Source organism: Mandrillus leucophaeus, unplaced genomic scaffold (assembly GCF_000951045.1).
Source record: "Mandrillus leucophaeus isolate KB7577 unplaced genomic scaffold, Mleu.le_1.0 Scaffold539, whole genome shotgun sequence".
In the NCBI taxonomy this organism is placed as follows: Eukaryota; Metazoa; Chordata; class Mammalia; order Primates; family Cercopithecidae; genus Mandrillus; species Mandrillus leucophaeus.
Window position 1 is genome coordinate 303216 of NW_012105797.1, and position 20927 is coordinate 324142.

Below are 20927 nucleotides of genomic sequence, written 5' to 3' on the forward strand. Positions count from 1 at the left end.
AAAAAAAAAAAAAAAAAATCCTTATAAATATTATGAATATTACCTTACATGGGCTGGTTTTGAAAAATAGGTTTTATAAGATTACTTTCCAAAGGGGCTATACCTGGTCAGGCACAGTGGCTCGCACCTGTAATCCCAGCTTTAGGAGGCTGAGGCAGGCAGATCACTGGAGGTCAGGAGTTGGAGACCAGCCTGGCCAACACAGTGAAACCCCGTCTTTACTACAAACACAGTGAAACCCCGTCTCTACTAAAAATACAAAAATTAGCCAGGCATAGTGGTACGCACCTGTAATCCCAGCTACTAGGCAAGCTGAGGCACGAGAATCGCTTAAACCTGGGAAGCACAAGTTGCAGTGAGCCAAGATTGTGCCACTGCACTCCAGCCTGGGCAAAAGAGTAAGACTGTCTAAAAACAACAACAACAACAACAACAAAACAAAGGGCCTATACCAACTTGTATTTCATTAACAATGTAAGGGAATACCATTTTCTGCACAGCAACACTATTCTTTATAAGTAAAAGGTATTGTTTTTTAATTCTGTCATTTGAAGGGCATGTTATAATATTTCACTAGTACTTTAATTTACGTTACCCTGACAACCATTAAGTTTGAGTGTCTTTTCATAAATGTTACAGCCTTCTGGATTTGTTCTTTTATTAATTTTCTTTAAATCTTTTGCCCTTTTTACTATTGGGTCCATAACCTCTTCTTCTAAAATTAATTCTCTATCCTCTATATTGCAAAATATTTTTTCAAACTTACCTACCTACCTTTTTAATTGTGGTAAACACCATGCTGAAAAGATTGCCCTGTCCCCACTGAATGGTCTTGGCATCACTGTCAAAAATCATTTGATTACATACAGTACATAAGGATTTATTTCTGGGCTTGCTTTTTCTTTTTTTTTTTTTTTTTTTAAGAGATAGTGTCTTGCTCTGTTACTCAGGCTGGAGTCCAGTGGCATGATCATAGCTCACTGCAACCTCCAACTCCCAGACTCAAACAATTCCACTGCCGCAGCTTTCCAAGCAGCTAGAACTACAGGTGTGAGCCACGCCACCTGGCTAATTTTTTACTTTTTTTGTGGAGACAAAGTCTTGCTATGTTGACCAGGCTGGTCTCAAACTCCTAGCCTCAAGCAATCTTCCTAACCTTGGACTTCCAAAGCGCTGGGATTAGAGGCATGAGCCACTGCACCAAGCCTATTTCTAATCTATTCCATTGGCCAATATGTCTGTCTTAATGTCAATACTGTTATTAAATTTCTTATGGTATCCTTTACCATTAAAACGTTTTAATTTTTACAAAATTAAATATGCCTCTTATAATAGCTTCTGAGTTTCTTATCTTCACGTTTCCTTTATCCTAGTTTGTATAACTAAATCTGTAGAATATCCAAGATGTTTATCCTTGTATTTCTACAAGGCTTTGATCCATCTGGAATTTATCTTAAGACAGGAACTCAATTTTATTTTCTTCCAGATGGGCAGACAGTTGTACCAGCACCACTTATTAAATAATCTCCCCATTTCCCACTGAACTGTAATACTACCTTTATCTTTTATTAAATCTGCACACATACTGGATTATTCACTTTTACTGTTTCAGTGCATTTACCAGAACCTCTTAGGACAATACTGAATACAAATGTGATTATGGGCATCCCCACATCCCCATCAAATTTCTAATTTTAATGCTCTTGACATTTAGGATATTTGCTGTAATTTCCCTCTATTTTTAATTTACTTATTTTATTAGAAATGGTCTTGATGGGCTGGGCATGGTGGCTCACATCTGTAAACCCAGCAATTTGGGAGGCTGAGGTGGGCAGATCACAAGATCAGGAGTTCGAGACCGGCCTGATCAATATGGTGGAACCCCATCTGTACTAAAAATACAAAAATTGGCCAGGCATGGTGGTAGGTGCCTGTAGTCTCAGCTACTCAGGAGGCTGAGGCAGGAGAATCACTTGAACCCAGGAGGAAGAGGCTGCAGTGAGCCAAGACTGCGCCACTGCACTCCAGCCCGGGTGACAGAGTGAGACTCCATCTCAAAAAAAAAAAAAAGAAAAAAAGAAAAAGAAATGGTCTTGATGAACTCTGGCTAATATTGTATTTAGAAATTTTGCATTTCTAGACGTAAGTGAGACTGTTCTTTTTGGTAGCATTCCTTTTTTTTTCCCCTCTGGTACTTGAATCAGGATTGGCAGCATTTTTATCAGAGATAAAATATGTGTGCTTCACAGAATGCATTGACTAGTTTTGCATTCTTGATCGTGGAAAAGAGAGTTCCTTTTTATTATGATGATTTGTTGTTCTTCATAAATGAAACTCAGCTGTGAAACCATATGCTATGCTGCCTCTGTCAAGGACCAGTCTTCCATCATTTTTCCAAACCTTTCATGGGGATTGGGCAATTAACATTTTTACTTCTTGGGTCAATTTTACTCATTTACATTTTGCTATAACAACATCCATTTTCTCTTGAAATAACTTTACATTATAGCATTACATGTATATTCTCAAGAAAATTTGCAAAAGATTCCATTAATGTCTCCTGTATTTGAGGTCTATGGTGTTTACTCATTCCTAATCTTGTGTATTTTTATTCCATATTTTTTTCTTCTACAAGATGTTTATCTAGATCACTTGTATTTGCAAAGAACCAGTTTTGGGATTTATTTATCTTCTCCACTATTTTTGTTCTGATCTGTTTTCAATTCCATTAATATCCATATCCTACTTGTCTTTGGTTTTATTTACTTATTTATTGGACACGGAGTCTCGCTCTGCTGCCCAGGCTGGAGTGCAGTGGTGCAATCTTGGCTCACTGCGACCTCCACCTCCCAGGTTCATACGATTCTCGTCTCAGCCTCCCAAATAGCTGGGACTACAGGCATGTACCACCACGCCTGGCTAACTTTTGTATTTTTAGTAGAGACAAGGTTTCACCATGTTGGCCAGGCTAGTCTCAAACTCGTGACCTCAGGTGATCCACTCTCCTCAGCCTCCCAAAGTGCTGGAATTACAGGCATGAGCCACCACACCCGGCCTGGTTTTATTTTCTTAATCCCTAAAGATGAGTATTGAGTGCTTTGTTTACTGAAAGTATTTAAGTTATGTATTTTCCTCTAAAGTAAAAATTCTGCTGTTTGCCAATGAAATTGAGATGTTCTTTTTACTGCTTTTTAGGCAATACTATGTTGCCTCAGAGGAAAGAAATAGGATCAGAGGATTGAAAAGAAACTTCCAAGATAAGTATTTTTTTCCAAAATCTCAAGCAAAAAACAAGATTAAAATAAATTCTCTCTGCTGATAGCTCAGATGAAAAAAAGAATAAAACATAAATTATCTCCATTCTGTTATTAATTTTGTAGTATCTAAATAATTTAATAAGAATTGGCTGGGCAGGGCTGGGTGTGATGGCTCACGCCTGTAATTCCAGAATTTTGGGAGGCTGAAGTAGGTGGATCACCTGAGGTCAGGAGTCTGAGACCAGCCTGGCCAACATGGTGAAACCCCTTCTTCACTAAAAATACAAAAATTAGCTGTGCATAGTGGTAGGTGCCTGTAATCCCAGCTACTCTGGAGGCTGAAGCAGGAGAATCACTTGAATACGGGAGGCAGAGGTTGCAGTGAGCTGTGATCACGCCACTGCACTCCAGCCTGGGCAACAGGGCAAGGCTCCATCTCAATTAAAAAAAAAAAAAAAAAAAAAAGAATTGGCTGGGCAGCCGGGCATGGTGGCTCAGGTCTGTAATGCCAGCACTTTGGGAGGCCAAGGTGGGAAGATCATTTGAGCTGACGAGTTCAAAACCAGCCTGGGCAACATGGTGAAACCCCATCTCTCTACAGAAAATACAAAAATCAGTCCAGCATGGTGGTGCACACCTGTAGTTCCGCTAAGGAAGGAGAATCCCTTGCGCCCAGGAGGCAAAGGTTGCAGTGAGCCAAGATTGCACCACTGCAGCCTGTGCAACACAGCAAGACTCTGATTTTAAAAAAAAAAAAGAAAGAAAGAAAGAAAAAGGAAAAGAATTAGTGCATGTTAGCAAAGGCTAACAATTTATCCCAAGGATATTTAGTATCCCATACAATTAAGTATAATGTTATCAAAATAGAAAACCCTTAGTATTCTTGTTACCTAGTTTTTACTCAGTTTATTTACTAGGGTAATAAAATTATTCTTTTATTCCTTTATTTGACAAAGATTTATTGAGCACAGGGTATTCAGATACAGCAGGGTAAGACAATGGGAGTTCTTAGCTACTTCAATTTCTTCTCAAATTGTACACCAAAAGAAAGAAGGCATGTATGCTTCCATTCTTGTCTGATAATTTAGTCACAGGAGATGAGTATTAGACATTAGAAAAACCAGAAAATGGTTGCATATAGAAATGCTATTGTCCCATCCACAGAAGTAGATTTTGTAAAACTAAGACTCCTGTAGAAGCTTGTGACATACAAGTTGGAACTCACAAAAAGTGCACAAGATTTTATCAGTTTGTTCTTATCTTTGTAATCTTGTGTCTGGTAGCTTTTTCCTCTATCTGCCACACTAACTGGACTACTGTTAGTTTTCTCACCAATAATGATAGCAGTAACACCACTGAAAATTTTTCCAGATGAAAACGACTGCACTCATGCTCTATGATGTACAGCTGCAGTGGCTCAATTGCTCGTCTGCATTAAAGTAAATTCAGAACTGCTTCCGGGCTGGGCATGGTGGCTCACAACTGCAATCCCAGCACTTTAGGAGACTGAGGCGGGAGGACTGCTTGAGTCCACGAGTTCAAGACCAGCCTGGGCAACATGGCAAAACCCTGTCTCTACCCCCCAAAAAATACAAAAATTAGCCAGGCCTGGTGGCATGCGCCTGTAGTCCCAGCTACTCAGGAGGCTGAGGTGGGTGGGAGGCTGAGGTGGGTGGGAGGATTACCTGAGCCCAGGAGGCAGAAGTTGCATGCAGTGAGCTGTGATCACACCATTGCGCTCCAGCCTGAGTGACAGAGCTAGGCCCTGTCTCAAAAACAAAACAGAAATGCTTCTGAATATATTACTTTTTTTTTTTTTTTTTTTTGGAGACAGAGTCTTGCTCTGTCACCCAGGCTTGAGTGCAGCGGTGTGATCTCGACTCACTGCAAGCTCCGCCTCCCGGGTTCACGCCATTCTCCTGCCTCAGCCTCCCGAGTAGCTGGGACTATAGGCGCCTGCCACCACGCCCGGCTAATTTTTTGTGTTTTTAGTAGAGACGGGGTTTCACGATGTTAGCCAGGATGGTCTCAATCTCCTGACCTCAAGATCCGCCCGCCTCGGCCTCCCAAAGTGCTGGGATTACAGGCTTGAGCCACCGCGCCCGGCTCGAAGATATTACTTTTAAGGGGGGAATATTTTAGTAGTACAATCTCCAAATTTCAGCTTGAAATTCTGACCCCTTATCCTAAGAGAAGATAATCAGCTATTCAAATTTTAATATTAGGAAAAGCACAGGGAACCACGTTATTAATATAATATTTTTTTTTAGACTCTGTCACCCAGGTTGGAGTGCAGTGGCACAATCTCAGCTCACTTGCAACTTCTCCCTCCCAGGTTCAAGCAATTGTCATGCCTCAGCCACCTGAGTAGGTGGGATTACAGGCATGTGTCACCACATCCAGTTAAATTTTTGTATTTTCAGCAGAGACGGAGTTTCACCATGTTACCCATACTGGTCTCAAACTTCCGGCCTCAAGTGATCCACCCACCTTGGCCTCCCAAAGTGCTGGGATTACAGGAGTGAGCTACTGCGCCTGGCCTTAATATAATAATTACACATTAGGACATAGTTGGTAACCTGAGGAGAAGCTTTTAATATTGAGAAACTGCCTGAATTCCATTGCCTAGTCGATTCCAAAAAGTAAAGCTCTTCATAAAAAGTCAGATTCGCATTACAGAGAAAAAAATTTATGTCAGAAGGATTGGTAGCTATTTAATAGTTACATATAAGATTAATATGAATGCAGGAGGTCTTCACTAGCAGGTGTCAGAACAGTTCAATATTTTTAACAATAACCTGGATAAAGCTACAGAAGGCAGGCTAGTAAAATATAAACTTAAAATTATAAAAATAAGCTTTTAAAGAAAAATTAAGCTATTTTTTAAAAATAAGCTAAAATTGGCCGGGTGCGGTGGCTCACACCTGTAATCCCAGCACTTTGCGAGGCCGGTGGATCACCTGAGGTGAAGAGTTCGAGATCAGCCTGGCCAACATGATGAAACCTCGTCTCTACTAAAAACACAAAAAATTAGCAGGGCGTGGTGGTGCACGTCTGTAGTCCCAGCTACCTGGGAAGCTGAGGCAGGGAAATTGCTTGAACCTGGGAGGAGGAGGTCACAGTGAGCCAAGATCATGCCACTGCACTCCAGTCTGGGTGACAAGAGCAAAATTCCGTCTCAAAAAATAAAAAAATAAGCTAAAATTAACAAGGATGAAATTTAATAATGATGGATGTGATATTCGACATTAGGGTTCAAAGAATCTACCATATAAACTGAGAACAAAAAAAGGGGCAGGTATTTGGATTATAGACCCTTGAAGAAGTAGCAATTCCTACTCAATTAATCAACAGAACAATAGGTTTCATGATTTCAGAATAAAAAGAGTAACCAGTCTTGCTGAGTACAGTGGCTCACACCTGTAATCCCAGGACTTTGGGAGGCAGGGGCATGAGGATCGCTTGAGGCCAAGAGTTCAAGACCAGCCTAGGCAACGGAGTGATACCCACTCCCCATCTTTACAAAAAATAATAATTTTTTAATTGAATAGTGAAAAGGGGAAAAGAAAAATAATTTTCTAAAAAAGAAGAGTAGCCACTCTTAATGTACTCATAAACTAAGCAGATTATATCTGGAATACAGTATTTTATTTAAGAAGAATACTAAAAGCTACAGAATAAAAGTGCCTCTCATAGAAAATCTTAAAAGAAATAATTTGAAAATTATATCTTGTAAGATAGCACTGTGCTGAGAGTAAAGTTTCTGGAGCAAGACTGTCCTAGATTTGGGACCAGTGGTAAGTTTCTTCTCTTTGCCTTAGTTCCCTCTTCTAAAAAACTGATCTAATTACAAATATCTACTTCATAGAGTTTTGGGGAAGATTAATATATAATACTTTAACCAATTATATAATTATACATGTTAATATATAATTACATATTATATATTAGTATACATAAAGTACTTAGAAGAGGGTGATATAGTTAAGTACTCAGTAAATGTCAATCATTATGAACTGAAAGCATGGATGTCTAAACAGCAGAAGGCAAAAGATTCCAGGACTTGACACACATGTTCCAATTGAACATGATGACCAAAGGGATCCTTTCTTTTCTATGCAACTTGAGAAAGTCAGAACAGCATATCCAATCGATGGTGAAGACTTTGGTTCAAATATAGATGAACTTTCATGGAAGGAGCATGTTCCCCATAACTGTTACGCAGAGGTCGGATAACTGTCAGAGGTGTTTCAAAGGATAGCAAGCACTTTGCACTAAAAACTCAGAATTAAGATTCCATGATTATTAAAAAAATTGATTTGTCTTTCAACAGTTTCAATCTAGACTATGGTTCCACCAGTACTAGTCCAGCAGTACCATATTAAATATTACACTTTAAAATTATTTAATAGCAAAAATACAATGAAGTAATAAGCTTATGGCTTATCTTTCCATATTTATCATTGCTACCAACAAAAGCAAGCCAAAAAAGTTGATGAATGGAAGGAAGTTATCACTGAAGAGTGCAGCAACAAGCAGAAAAGTTTATTTTATTCTCAATCCATAGTAAGTGTTCAGGGAGACTTTTCACGAATGAAATCAGCTGACAAGCATTTTAAATAACTGTTTCTTGCCCTTTAAACAAATACTCTGAGAATAAAATCATTCAAACCTCTGTGAGGATTTGAAGATCTCACAAAGTCCTGTAATACTTACCTAATTATTCTTCATTTTCATTCAAAACCACAACACAGAAAAAGAAATGTAGTGCTAATCTTTTTATTTCTCTTTTACTAGAAAATCTGTCTCATTGATCCTTAAGAGTCTAATTAATGAGAGCCTTAAGTCTATTAAGAGAAATACACAGTCTCCTGATTTCTCTAGCTACAACCTATGTGTTCTAGAATCTATTATTAACATTACCACAATTAATAATACTAAAGTATAGCTTCAATCTGGCAATCTTCATTCCAAATAACATCCTCTAAATGAGATTTGTAAATATTAATTAGCATTTCCTACAAAGATTTTTTAAAATCTGTACAATAATGAATGGCAAAATATGGTCAATTCTAGCCTTATCTCACTGAAATAATTTTGAGAAATACTGGAACAAGAGAGAGGAAATAGAAATGAATTAATGAATATGACAGAGTTCTAATAGAGTCTCAAGCTGATGATAATTTTCACTCTAAGTCTCACTTTTGAGCAAGATGAAGAGTTAAATAACAATATACTGGCATTATGGAATAGTCATTAAAAATATTCATGTAGCCGGGCGCGGTGGCTCACGCCTGTAATCACAGCACTTTGGGAGGCCAAGGCAGGCGGATCACGAGGTCAGGAGATCGAGACCATCGTGGCTAACATGGTGAAACTCCGTCTCCACTAAAAATACAAAAAATTAGTCGGGCGTGGTGACAGGCGCCTGTAGTCCCAGGTACTCAGGATGCTGAGGCAGGAGAATTGCTTAAACCTCAGAGGTGGAGATTGCAGTGAGCAATCTCCTCAGAGTTTATACAAAACTCTGAGGCAGTTACACAAAAATCTCCAAAGGCTTAAGCAGCCTCCAGTTGGCCTTCCATTATTGACCTTTTTCCCTCCTTCTCTGATTCTACCTGCTTCCTCACTTGTGCTTTATAGCATCTCACCTGCACCCATGTCATCTCAGGTCCAAGTTCAAGACGCACTTCAGAGAAACCATAAGGGCTACAAAAATAATGGTCACAATCTAGCTTAACATAAAGCCACCTCAGCAGTCTTCCAGTTTCAATCTTCTAACAATTACAGCCCATTCTCCTTTCATGTGGATCACACACCTCTTCTGATCAAACACCTTCAGTGAAGTCTTTCATAATTTGCCTTCTTTATCTCTTATTATTAACTTAGATAAACTATGAATATCAGCCAAATTGTTCTACCGATGTTTTCTCAAATATAAGTTGTACCCTTCAAGGAGCTCGTTAATCTGTTCACATTATAAATATCCTCCAATATTTACCTTTCAAAGCTCACTCATCTCAACTACTATCTTCATCAAGCTCCAATCACAAGTTATGTCTACCTCATCTAAATTTCTAAAGAACTTTTAAAAAAACTCATAAGGCATTTGCTATTGTTATATAAAAAACTGCCTCACTTGACAACAAGCTCTTTGAAGGCAGAAACCACGTTCCTTTCTTTTTGTTTTCCAAAGGGCCTTGCCCTGGTAGACTCAAAATATTGACCTAACTTAGCCTTCTGAACATTTGAGAGCACCATTTATTTTGATACACCTATTGCTTCTTAAAGACTAGTTCTCAGTATACAATACAGCACAAAATTCGTGTGCATTTTTATAGATAGTTAAAAGCAACTGTACTCATCTCAAAGTCTTTAGAGTTTTCCCACTTACCAAAATGCTCCCGCAGACACATGCACACTTTTAAAGTTTAAAAACTACACTAAATAGAGCTGTTACTTATTCCCTTCCTTTTTAGAAATGGTTACATTTCACATTTCTCACCAAAAGTCTTTCAGCATTTTATGTACTTCATTTTCTTGTGAAGAGTCCTCAGTCTGTCATATGTTATAGTTCACAGTGCTCCCATCTTAATCTATCTGAATTCCCAATCTGTATCAAAAGCTGCTTTGGCAACATTATTTCAGGCTTTACGAAATTCTGATCCTTACACAATCTTGAAATGTTTCTGTCATGGGGAAAGACTTTATTTCTTGGCATTCCGGACTCAGAGGACTGGCATGAGGATCAAGTAAGACTGTGTGAGTGAAAGGTCACTGAAAATTCTAATAGTACTACATAAATGTAAGAATCATCATCTCCTTAATTCTGAATTTCAAATATTTAAAATCACCTATTTACTACAATCTAACGTCATTAAACTGCAGTTGTATAAAAAGATTTGCTTATTGTTAAGTTACAACAAGTTCAGAAAAGACAGAAAAAAAGTGAAAGCTGGCCATAAACCAGATCATAAATATGAAGCAATCTTAAGTAGACTATCCCTCTTGCACATATTAGGTCAAATATTTTATTCCAATCATATTTTTCGTACTGTACTTTCTTTTTTTTCTTTCTTTTTTTTTTTTTTTTTTTTTCTTGAGAGGGAGTCTCGCTCTGTCGCCCAGGCTGGAGTGCAATGGCACCATCTCCGCTCACTGCAAGCTCCGCCTCCCGGGTTCACACCATTCTCCTGTCTCAGCCTCCCGAGTAGCTGGGACTACAGGCGCCCACCGCCACGCCCGACTAATTTTTTGTATTTTTAGTAGAGACAGGGTTTCACCATGTTAGCCAGGATGGTCTCGATCTCCTGACCTAGTGATCCGCCCGCTTCGGCCTCCCAAAGTGCTGTGATTACAGGCGTGAGCCACCGCGCCCGGCAATTTTTCGTATTTTTTAGTACAGAAGGGTTTCACCATGTTAGCCAGGATGGTATCGATCTCCTGACCTCGTGACCAGCCCGCCTCGGCCTCCCAGAGTGCTGGGATTACAGGCTTGAGTCCAGCCCTGACCTTTCTTTCAATCCTGCCAAAATAATGAAATAATACAAAGCTCCTAGCATTGTGTAACTATTTCTATTATTTTTTCTTAAAACTAGCATTCTTTCATTAAGATTCCTATTTTCTCCCTTATTTATAATAGCATGAATTCACCAACAATATTTGTATTATGTTCAAATCAAATAGCCTATGAAGATAACGTGACTTCGTCAGATCTTTCCAGATGAGACAGTAAGAGAAAGGGAACTAGGACGGCCTCGTACTTTTTGTAACGTTTTTCTTAAAGGAAAATAATCTGATTAAACTTAAAGATTCTCGAAATCCACATATTTGGTAAGCAAAAGGCCTAGAGATCGTTACAGTAAAATTCGCCCTCAATTTAAGTCTATGCTCCTGCCAATATTTCACCCTCTGGCTCAATTTTCCAGGCCTAATATTGATTCTATGAGAATGTAAACTCCAACTGTACTTGAGTGCAAAACACCCAGGAAAATCTCATCGTCCAACAGCTCCACGTAAAACCCTGTAAATACTCAAATGAAGAGCGTTTTGTATACGAGAAATATAAGTAAAGATCTGGGAAACCACACACTATGGATCTTTCAACCAAACAAAGGCTGCAGATGGACAGAAGGTAAGGGGTAACCTCCCAATCAGGATCAAACATTGGTCGAAGAAAAATTCCAGGGACGATGACACCTCGGTTTTTCCGTTCACAACAACAAAAAACGGGGCCAGCCCCCTCAACAGCGCCGCAAAGCGAAACCAGAACCCAGGAGCCGGCGTGCTGCAGGGCTCTCAGTCGCCCACCGAGAGGGACTGGCAAGCCTGAGTGGGGAGACCCAGGAAGGGAGCAGAGCCCCCCTCTCTCGGGCTCACCTGCCCCTCCCGCTTCCAGGAAAGAATCCCTGAGGACCCTTCCTCAAATCAACGACCGGTTCCCAGCCTCCACCGACCCCTGACAGGGCGACCACTAGATTATCTCCGCAACGCAGAGCACCGAGGGGCCGAGGCTTTCTTCCCGCCCGCGCACCCACTACCACCCAGGACCAAGAAAAAGAGGCTGCTGCAGCGGCCGCAGCCCTGGCGCGCGGAAGCGAGAACGGAGACCGGGCCCCGCAGGCGAGCGAAACGCCCTTCGGCCCCGCGCCCCTCCCAGCAGCGCCGCGCTCACCTCCACGGCCTGGCCTGTGGGACCCGCCAGCGCGACCAGCAGCGGCCTGCAGCCGCACCTCCGCAAGCTCCTCTTTTCCTTCTCAGCCCTCGTAGAGGGGCAGTGTCGCCTCAGGAGGGCCGGAAAACGGCCCCGCCGCGCTGCCCTCGGGGTGTCCGCCTCCCGAACCGGCGACTTCCCGCAGCAGCCACGGCTCCTTCCGGTGTCTCCGGGGTCGCCGCAGGCGTCTCGGGCGTCAGGGGAGGTGGGGGCGGAGCCTCGAAAGGAGCCCGTCCCAGGGGCGGGGCCACGGGGGCCAGGCCCAGGTGCGGGGACCCAGGCCGGCTCCCTGTTCTGACTGCAAACTCACTGTACAGGGTACTCACAGTATGTGCAGCAGTTTGAGGCTGTGAGCTTTTTTTTTTCGTTTTTTACATGTTTTCTCCTCCTCTTTCACAGTCACACACTACGACCATTATAAGGTCTTGTCTCGATGCATTACAAAAACTGCATTAAGGCTGGCCACTGAAGGGCCTCAGGTTTCCAACCTTGTGCAAGAAATACTAGACTTAACTTATCCCAATTCAACATTGTATTTCCTCCTCTCATCTGTCTTCCCCCAACTTCTTAGGACCTAGATTCTCTGAAAGCAATTATGTTTCCCTTTTCCATCTATGCAAAGAAGAAATTTATCTCACTATTTTCCCCTTAGGTCAAAATCAAGAGGATCAAAGCAAATATTTATTGAAACCTTAGTATCTGCTTAGTGCTTGGAGCATTGAAGGAGTCTTGCCTTCTAATTATGTAACTGTTAAAATGTACTCGATTGAAGTTTAAATCTATGAATAAAAAAGGTTAAATTAATTTTTAAAATTGTTAAAATTGCCAGTTTCAATCTGTCTCATGACATCTGACTTTTTGGTCTCCAAAATGGGAGCATGTACCCAAGTATCATGCAAGATGCTCAATCTCCATTGGAATAGGTAGAAAATATAAAAGCTTCTACTTATTTTTATGGTAAAAATGAAATAAATTAGCCATGATACAAAATTCTATGTAGGCATTGACACTCAGGCGTCAGTTTGCACTACAAATGATCGCCTATGCTGGGTTCACTGAGGAGAATAGAAATTTCACAGAATAGAAGTTTCACGGGCAGGCGCCATGGTTCCTGCCTATAAACCCAGCACTTTGGGAGGCCCAGCCAAGCAGATCACCTGAGATCGGGAATTCGAGACTAGTGCCTAGATAATAGTAGGCAGGTACTTCTCAGGTGGACACCAAGTGAAGTCCTTGCAGTGGACAAGTTCTCACGAAACAAATGCACTCTGATAGAATACAATGTAATACCTCTCCCACTTTTAACTTCGGTGAATTCCTGCCTCTCGCCCTTGGGTATTTATATTTATCCTTTTATCCCACAGTCCAGATTGCTTATCTTTTACTTTTCTTCAAACAATATTTCCTGATGGCTTATAATGGCTTATAAGGAAGAACACTATCATTAGGAAATAAATCAATCAACATCCCCTTGAGAGAATAGATTATACATTCCAAAGTGTGGACACCCTGCTGAGTCACTGATTCTGGAGTAGAATTCTAAAGGGTATGTGGACACCCAGCTGAGTCACACTGATTCTGGAACAGAATTCTAGAGGTGCCATTCATGGAGAATATAATGTAAATAGTACAACTTAGAGTTGTGCATCAGACCGGGTACTGAAGTCTCTTCTAATGAAAGGGAGAAAAAAGAAGAAATGAAGAGTAAGAAGAAAAAGAAGAAAAGAAAAGGAGAGATAGAAAGAGGGAGGGAGGAAGACAATTGAATGGTCATATCAAAAACAAATACTTTCTCATTTTTGTAACTGAGTAATGGCAAATAAAAAATAGCATTGTAGAAAATATACATTTTGGTGCTTATGTACCTGATACTAAATAAAACTTTGTGAATGCTGTTTCCGTAGAGACAATTTTACAGATGCTCCCAACCTCTATCCTTCATTCACCTGGCTAACTCCTACCTAGATATTCTCTGTTTAACACAACACTCTTCACCCCATTATTTCCCATTTCAGCATCCTGCTTGTTTCCTTTAGAGAATGTATTATAATTTGTAATTATCTTAAATTTTTTGGCGTACTTAATTTTTTGCCTGTCTCTCCTGAACTCCTCAATGGGAGCAGTGACTATTTATCTTATTCATAATATCCCCAGAGCCTAACATTGAAGGACTCAAAAACTTGTTGGCACTCAACTGGGGGTGGTTTTGTCCCCTGAGTGGATAGTTGGCAATATTTCTGAGGAAGATTGGTGAGAGAAAGAATTAGTCACATTCCTTTGCATTGATGTTACAAGAGAGTCCCAGGCATCATTTGTGCCACTATTGAGAAACCCTAATTTAAGCTGGGGCTTTAAAATATGTTTTTGGGCCAGGCACAGTGGCTCATGACTGTAATCCTAGCACTTTGGAAGGCCAAGGTGGGCGGATCACCTAAGGTCAGGAGTTCGAGACCAGCCTGGCCAACATGGTGAAACTCCATCTCTACCAAAAATACAAAAATTAGCTGAGTGTGGTGGCGGGCACCTATAATCCCAGCTACTCGGCAGGCTGAGGCAGGAAAATCACTTGAACCTGGGAGGCTGAGGTTGCAGTGAGCTGAGATGGCACCACTGCACTCCAGCCTGGGCAAAAAGAGCAGAACTCCATCTCAAAATAAAATAAAATAAAATATGTTTTTGGGCTGGGCGCAGTAGCTCATGCCTGTAATCCCAACACTTTGGGAAGCTACGGCTGCTTGAGCCCAGGGTTCAAGACCAGCCTGGGCAACATGGCAAAACCCTGTCGCTACAAAAAAGTGCAACAATTAGCTGGGCATGGTGGATCATGCCTATAGTCCCAGCTACTATGGAGGGTGAGGTGGGAGAATCACTTGAGCCCAGGAAATTAGGACTACCATGAGCCATGATTGTGCCACCTCACCCCAACCTAGAGAGTAGAGAAAGACCCTGTCTCTCAAAAAACAAAAACAAAAACAAAAAAGAAAGAAAAGAAAAAGAGAAAATTATATTTTAAAAGAAACCTTAGGCAATGCATTTTTGCTTTTCCACTCACTGTCACGTAATTAAAAAGTCCACCAGGCCAGGTGTGTTGGCTCATCTAAAAAAAAAAAAAAAGAATAATGATGCTAGGTCAGGCTCAGTGTCTCATGCCTGTAATCCCAGCACTTTGGGAAGCCTAGGCTGGAGGATCACTTGAGTCCAGGAGTTCAAGACCAGCCTGGCCAACATGGTGAAACCCACACTCTACTAAAAATACAAAAATTAGCTGGCATGATGGGGGGTGCCTCTAATCCCAGCTACTCGTGAGGTTGAGACGGGAGAATCACTTGGGCCTGGGAAACAGAGATTGCAGTGAGCCGAGATCATGCCACTGCACTCCAGCCTGGGTGACAGAGTAAAAAAAAAAAAAAAAAAGAATAATGCTGCTATGCATATTCATGTACAAGTTGTGGTATGAATGTATGTTTCATTTCTCTTGGGTATTACCTAGGAGTAGAATTGCTGGACCATATGATAACTCTACATTTAACATTTTTGAGGAACTGAATCTGTAGTATTTGGATATGTACAGACCACTATACTCTGAATAGATGTTCTAAATTAGCATCTAAAACCATACTTTGAGTTCTAGATACCTTGGTTAGCTCAGTCATAGAAGGGTCCTGTAAAATAACTTGCAGTGGGTAATGAGACTAAAGCTATAATGACCAATATGTGACCTATAGCATTGTATACATTTGAAAGGAGGACCTGAGGTATTTCTGGGGACTGCCAAATTTTTGCAGTTAATAGAAAAATTAATTGGAGCTACAAATTGCCTAAAAGTATTCATCTACTTAGGTGATATAATTGCTTTTACATCCTCAATGTGCTAGACGTCTTTCTTCAGGCTTAATGTCGTCGCTTGATAAATGTAGTTTCCACTAATCAATCACTCATGAAGTACATTGGTCACGTATTGTTTCAGCTGGAATGAGCAGTGACCCTGACTATTCTAAATAAAATATCAGATATACCCAAACAGTGCAATTAAATCTGACTTTGGTGCTGGGCATAGTGGCTCACACCTGTAATCCCAACACTTTGGGAGACCGAGGTGGGCAGATCACTTGAGGTCAGGAGTTTGAGATCAGCCTGGCCAACACAGTGAAACCCTATCTCTATTAAAAATACAAAAATTAGGACCAGGCGCGGTGGCTCATGCCTGTAATCCCAGCACTTTGGGAGGTTAAGGCAGGCAGATCATGAGGTCAGGAGATCGAGACCATCCTGGCTAACATGGTGAAAACCTGTCTCTACTAAAAATACAAAAAATTAGCCAGGTATGGTGGCAGACGCCTGTAGTCCCAGCTACCTGGGAGGCCGAGGCAGGAGAATGGTGTGAACCCAGGAGGAGGAGTTTGCAGTGAGCCCGAGATCGTGCCACTGCACCCCAGCCTGGGCGACAGAGTGAGACTCCATATCAAAAAAAAAAAAAAAAAAGTGAAAAAAGAAAAATTAGCTGGACGTGGTGGCACAAGCCTGTAATCCCAGCTACTTGGGAGGCTGAGGCAGGAGAATCACTCAAACCCAGGGGGTAGAGGTTGCAGTGAGCCAAGATTGTGCCATTACATGCCAGCCTGGGTGACAGAGCAAGACTCTATCTAAAAAAATAGATAAAAATAAGTCTGACTTTGGTACCTTCTGCACGTGGCTCACTCCTAAATGCTGGCTCTTTTCTTGTCCCTTTCGTGTGTTCCTCAGTGACTTTGCTGGGGACCTCTTATTGTTTCATTCTCCAACCCTGGACAAAAAAAAACCTGTGGCTGACCATTTAGATGGTCAATTTAAACCTGGTTTGAAGATACAACCTTCTAAGATAATTCAAGCCTGGCTACATTCTGTGACACTCATATGGTCCACAGGAAAATTTTTCTTGCAAAGTTGCAAGTACAGGCCACTTCTGTTGTAGGCCCCTCTCTCTGTTCTGCCATCAAAGGCTTCTCTAGATAGTCTATTGCTTTTAGACTTTTCCAGGCGACATAAATTCCAGGGCACAGAGTCAACTCATCTGAATTTCTTAAAGTTCCTTTACTTGGCTTGCGGTGGAGAAAGTGTGGGATAAGCAGTCTTTTCTTCCCACTCTTGGGGGATGGGGAACAAAAATGCACAGCATTCCAGCACTCTAGAAAACTGTCTCCTAGGCTTTTTTTTTTTGAGACAGGGTCTGGCTCTGTCACCCAGGCTGGAGTACAGTAGTACGATCTTGTATCACTGCAACCTCCATCTCCTGGGCTCAAGCCATCAGCCTCCCATGTCATCCTCCCACCACAACCTCCCGAGTAGCTGACACTACAGGTGTGCCCCATCACACCCAGCTAGTTTTTGCATTTTTATAGAGACTGGTTTTCATCATGTTGCCCAAGCTGGTCTTAAACTCCTGGGCTCAAAGTGATCCACCCGCCTCAGCCTCCCAAAGTGATGGGATTACAGGCATGAGCCACCAAGCCTGGTCCTTCTAGGCATGTTTATTCTCCAATCTTCTTTCTTTTTTCTTTTTTTTTTTTTTCCAATCTTCTTTCATCAATCCTGACATATCATTCCTGGGAGGTGTGTGAGAACTGAGGATTGCTAAATGGGCTTCACATTCTTCCAGCATGTCCTGTGGGGATGGTCTGGCATCCTCGTTTTTAGAATGTTCAGGGTACTTCACATTTATTTTTCTCAGCTTTGGAGCCTCTGTTAAAAGACCCACTGAGGAGTCTCATTTAATATGCCATATATCTTAGAAATATGTGCCATGATTGTTCTATGTTCTTTTTTTTTTTAAGGTGTGCACTTTTATTCAACTGGTCTCACGTCAGTATACAGGTAAGCCCTGGCTGCCTCCACCCACTCCCGGGAGACCAAAAGCCTTCAAACATCTCAAGTTGGGGGACAAAAAAGGGGGGCCAAGAAGACTGATCATTCAAAACAAAACAAAATAGAAAAGTATTAAGGCAAAGATTAAAAAAAATTTGAGGCGGGGCATGGTGGCTCAAGCCTGTAATCCAAGCAGTTTGGGAGGCAGACGCGGGCAGATCACGAGGTCAGGAGATAGAGATCATCCTGGCTAACATGGCATGGTGAAACGCCGTCTCTACGAAAAACACAAAAACAAAATTAGCCAGGCGTGGTGGCGGGCGTCTGCAGTCCCAGCCACTTGGGAGGCTGAGGCAGGAGAATGGCGTGAACCCAGGAGGTGGAGCTTGAACCCGGGAGGCGGAGCTTGAGCCCGGCACGCGGAGCTTGTAGTGAGCCACTGCGCTCCAGTCTGTGCGACAGAGCGAGGCTCCGTCTCAAAAAAAAAAAAAAAAAAGAAAAGAAAAAAACTTCTGCATTACGTAATTTACACAATAATAATGCTATTACCTCCCCTGTGTGTGGACTCAGGAGAGGACTGGGACATTCTCCTTAGAAAGAAGTGGGGTGGCTTTTAGGAGGGCAAGGGACTTCCTTGCATCTCACGATATTTGGAATGACTATTAAAAAAAAGAACAATGTACAATCAAAGTCCTCAGCCACATTGTAGAACTTTGGGGGATGCTCGCTCCAACCAACTGCTCTCACCTTCACTGTTACAGTTTTGAAATCCTGAATCAAGCCACCCCCCCGCCCCCGCCCCAAAACAAAGCCATGCCAATCTCTTCTTGTTTTCTGTGCAAGTTAGGTTTTGTCAAGAAAGGGTGTAACGCAACTAAGTAAAATTCCACCTAGAAGCATTTGTGGTGGACAATGGAGGGGCCGGAGGGACTGGACAAATTGTATTCCTGCTTGCTGATCCACATCTGCTGGAAGGTGGACAGTGAGGCCAAGATGGAGCCACTCATCCACATGGAGTAATTTGCACTCGGGAGGAGCAATGATCTTGATCTCCATCGTGCTGGGCAACAAGGTGGTGATCTCCTTCTGCATCCTGTCAGCAATGCCAGGGTACATGGTGGTGCCACCAGACAGCACTGTGTTGGCATAGAGGTCTTTGAGGATGTCCACGTCACACTTCATGGTGGAGTTGAAGGTAGTTTTGTGGATGCCACAGGATTCCATGCCCAGGAAGGAAGACTGGAAGAGCACCTTAGGGCAGTGGAACCACTCCTTGCCAGTGGTGATGACTTGGCTGTTGGGCAGCTTGTAGCTCTTCTCCAGGGAGGAGCTGGAGGCCACTGTGGCCATCTCCTGATCCAAGTCCAGGGTGACGTAGCCCAGCTTCTCTTTGATGCCACACACGATTTCCCGCTCGGTGGTGGTGGTGAACCTGCAGTGCTGCTCCATGAGGATTTTCATGAGGTAATCAGTCAGGTCCCGGTTGGCCAGGTCCAGAAACAGGGTGGCCTGGAGGAGGGCCTACCCCTTGTAGATGGGCACAGTGTGGGTGACTCCCTCGTTGGAGTCCATCACGATGTGCCAGAGGGGTACAAGGACAGCACAGCCTGGATGGCCATGTACGTGGCTGGGGTGTTGAAGGTCTCAAACATGATCTGGGTCATCTTCTCGTGATTGGCCTTGGAGTTCAGGGGGACCTCGGTCAGCACTATAGGTGCTCCTTGGAGCCATACACAGCTCGTTGTAGAAGTTGTGGTGCCAGATCTTCTCCATGTCATCTCAGTTGGTGACGATGCTGTGCTCGATGAGATACTTCAGGGTCAGGATAGCGCCCTTGCTCTGGGCCTCGTCACCCTCATAGGAGTCCTTTTGACCCATGCCCACCATCACACAGATGTGGACGGGCAGTGGAGCTCTGTGCTCGTGGGGTGGACGTGGTCTTAGCGGTTTGTTCGACTTTCTTAACCTTTTTTTAAAAATTTTTTTATGGACCTCTTGGCTTTCTGGTAGAGTCTGGGACCGCCTTTTCAAAGTAATGCTTCTATGTGCATAAAACGAATACATGGGATTACAAAGCAAACCAACTATATTGAAATAGAGTTGCCTCTTTGGGTCCTGTGGAAGTCCAAGTACTGAAGTTAAAAATTTCCTTAAGAGCTGAGTGTGGTGGCTCACACCTGTAATCCTAGCACTTTGGGAGGCCAAGGCAGGCGGATTGCCTGAGTTCAGGAGTTTGAGAACAGCGTGGGCAACACAGTGAAACCCCGTCTCTACTAAAATACAAAAAATTAGCTGGGCATGGCGATGGGCGCCTGTAGTCCCAGCTACTCGGGAGGCTGAGGCAGGAGAATTGCTTGAACTGAACCTTGGAGGCGGAGGTTGCAGTGAGCCAAGATTGCACCACTGCACTCCACCCTGGGTGACAGAACGAGGCTCCATCTCCAAAAAAAAAAAAAAAAAAAAATTCCGTAAGATTCTTAGTTCTTTATAAGCATTACTATATTTGTCTTTCTTTTTCTTTTTATTTTTTGAGACAGAGTCTTGCTCTGTCGCCTAGGCTGGAGTGCAGCGGCGTGATCTCGGTTCACTGCAACTTCTGCCTCTTGGATTCAAGCGATTCTCCTACCTTAGCCTCCCAACTAGCTGGGATTACAGGCACACACCACAGCATTTGGCTAATTTTGTATTTTTAGTAGAGATGGGGTTTCACCATGTTGACCAGACTGGTCTCGAGCTCCTAACCTCAAATGATCTGCCCATCTCGGCCTCCAGGTTTGAGCCACAGTGCCAGGCCTATATTTGTCTTTCTAACACATCAGGAGGAAATTGAGACATGAAAAGGGTAAGTACCTTGCCTAAGACCACTGTGACATAAAAAATATATATTTGGGCCAGGCATGGTGTCTCACACCTATAATCCCACCATTTTGGGAGGCTGAGGTGGGAGGATCCCTTGAGCCCAGAAGTTTGAGAACAGGCCCCGGCAACATAGGGAGACATTGTTTCTACTAAAATTTAAAAAATTAACTGGGCATGGTGGCAAGTGCCTGTAGTCCCGGCTACTCAGAAGACTGACTGAAGTGGGAAGATCACTTGAGCCCAGGAGTTCTAGGCTG

The 20927-nt window shown here is 42.5% G+C and overlaps 1 protein-coding gene and 1 pseudogene across 2 annotated transcripts in view; both read right to left on the reverse strand.

Moving 5' to 3' along the window:
- The window catches only part of USP33 (ubiquitin specific peptidase 33), a 69521-nt gene extending 57361 nt beyond the window's left edge, over positions 1 to 12160 (reverse strand). For both annotated transcript variants that reach the window (XM_011997365.1, XM_011997364.1), the window contains exon 1: positions 11932 to 12160. The gene's annotated coding sequence lies outside the window, so the exon portion shown is untranslated. The remainder of the gene's footprint in view (positions 1 to 11931) is intronic.
- A 6541-nt stretch (positions 12161 to 18701) lies between these two features.
- LOC105551923 lies at positions 18702 to 19698 on the reverse strand (annotated as a pseudogene).
- Between the last annotated feature and the right edge of the window lie 1229 nt (positions 19699 to 20927).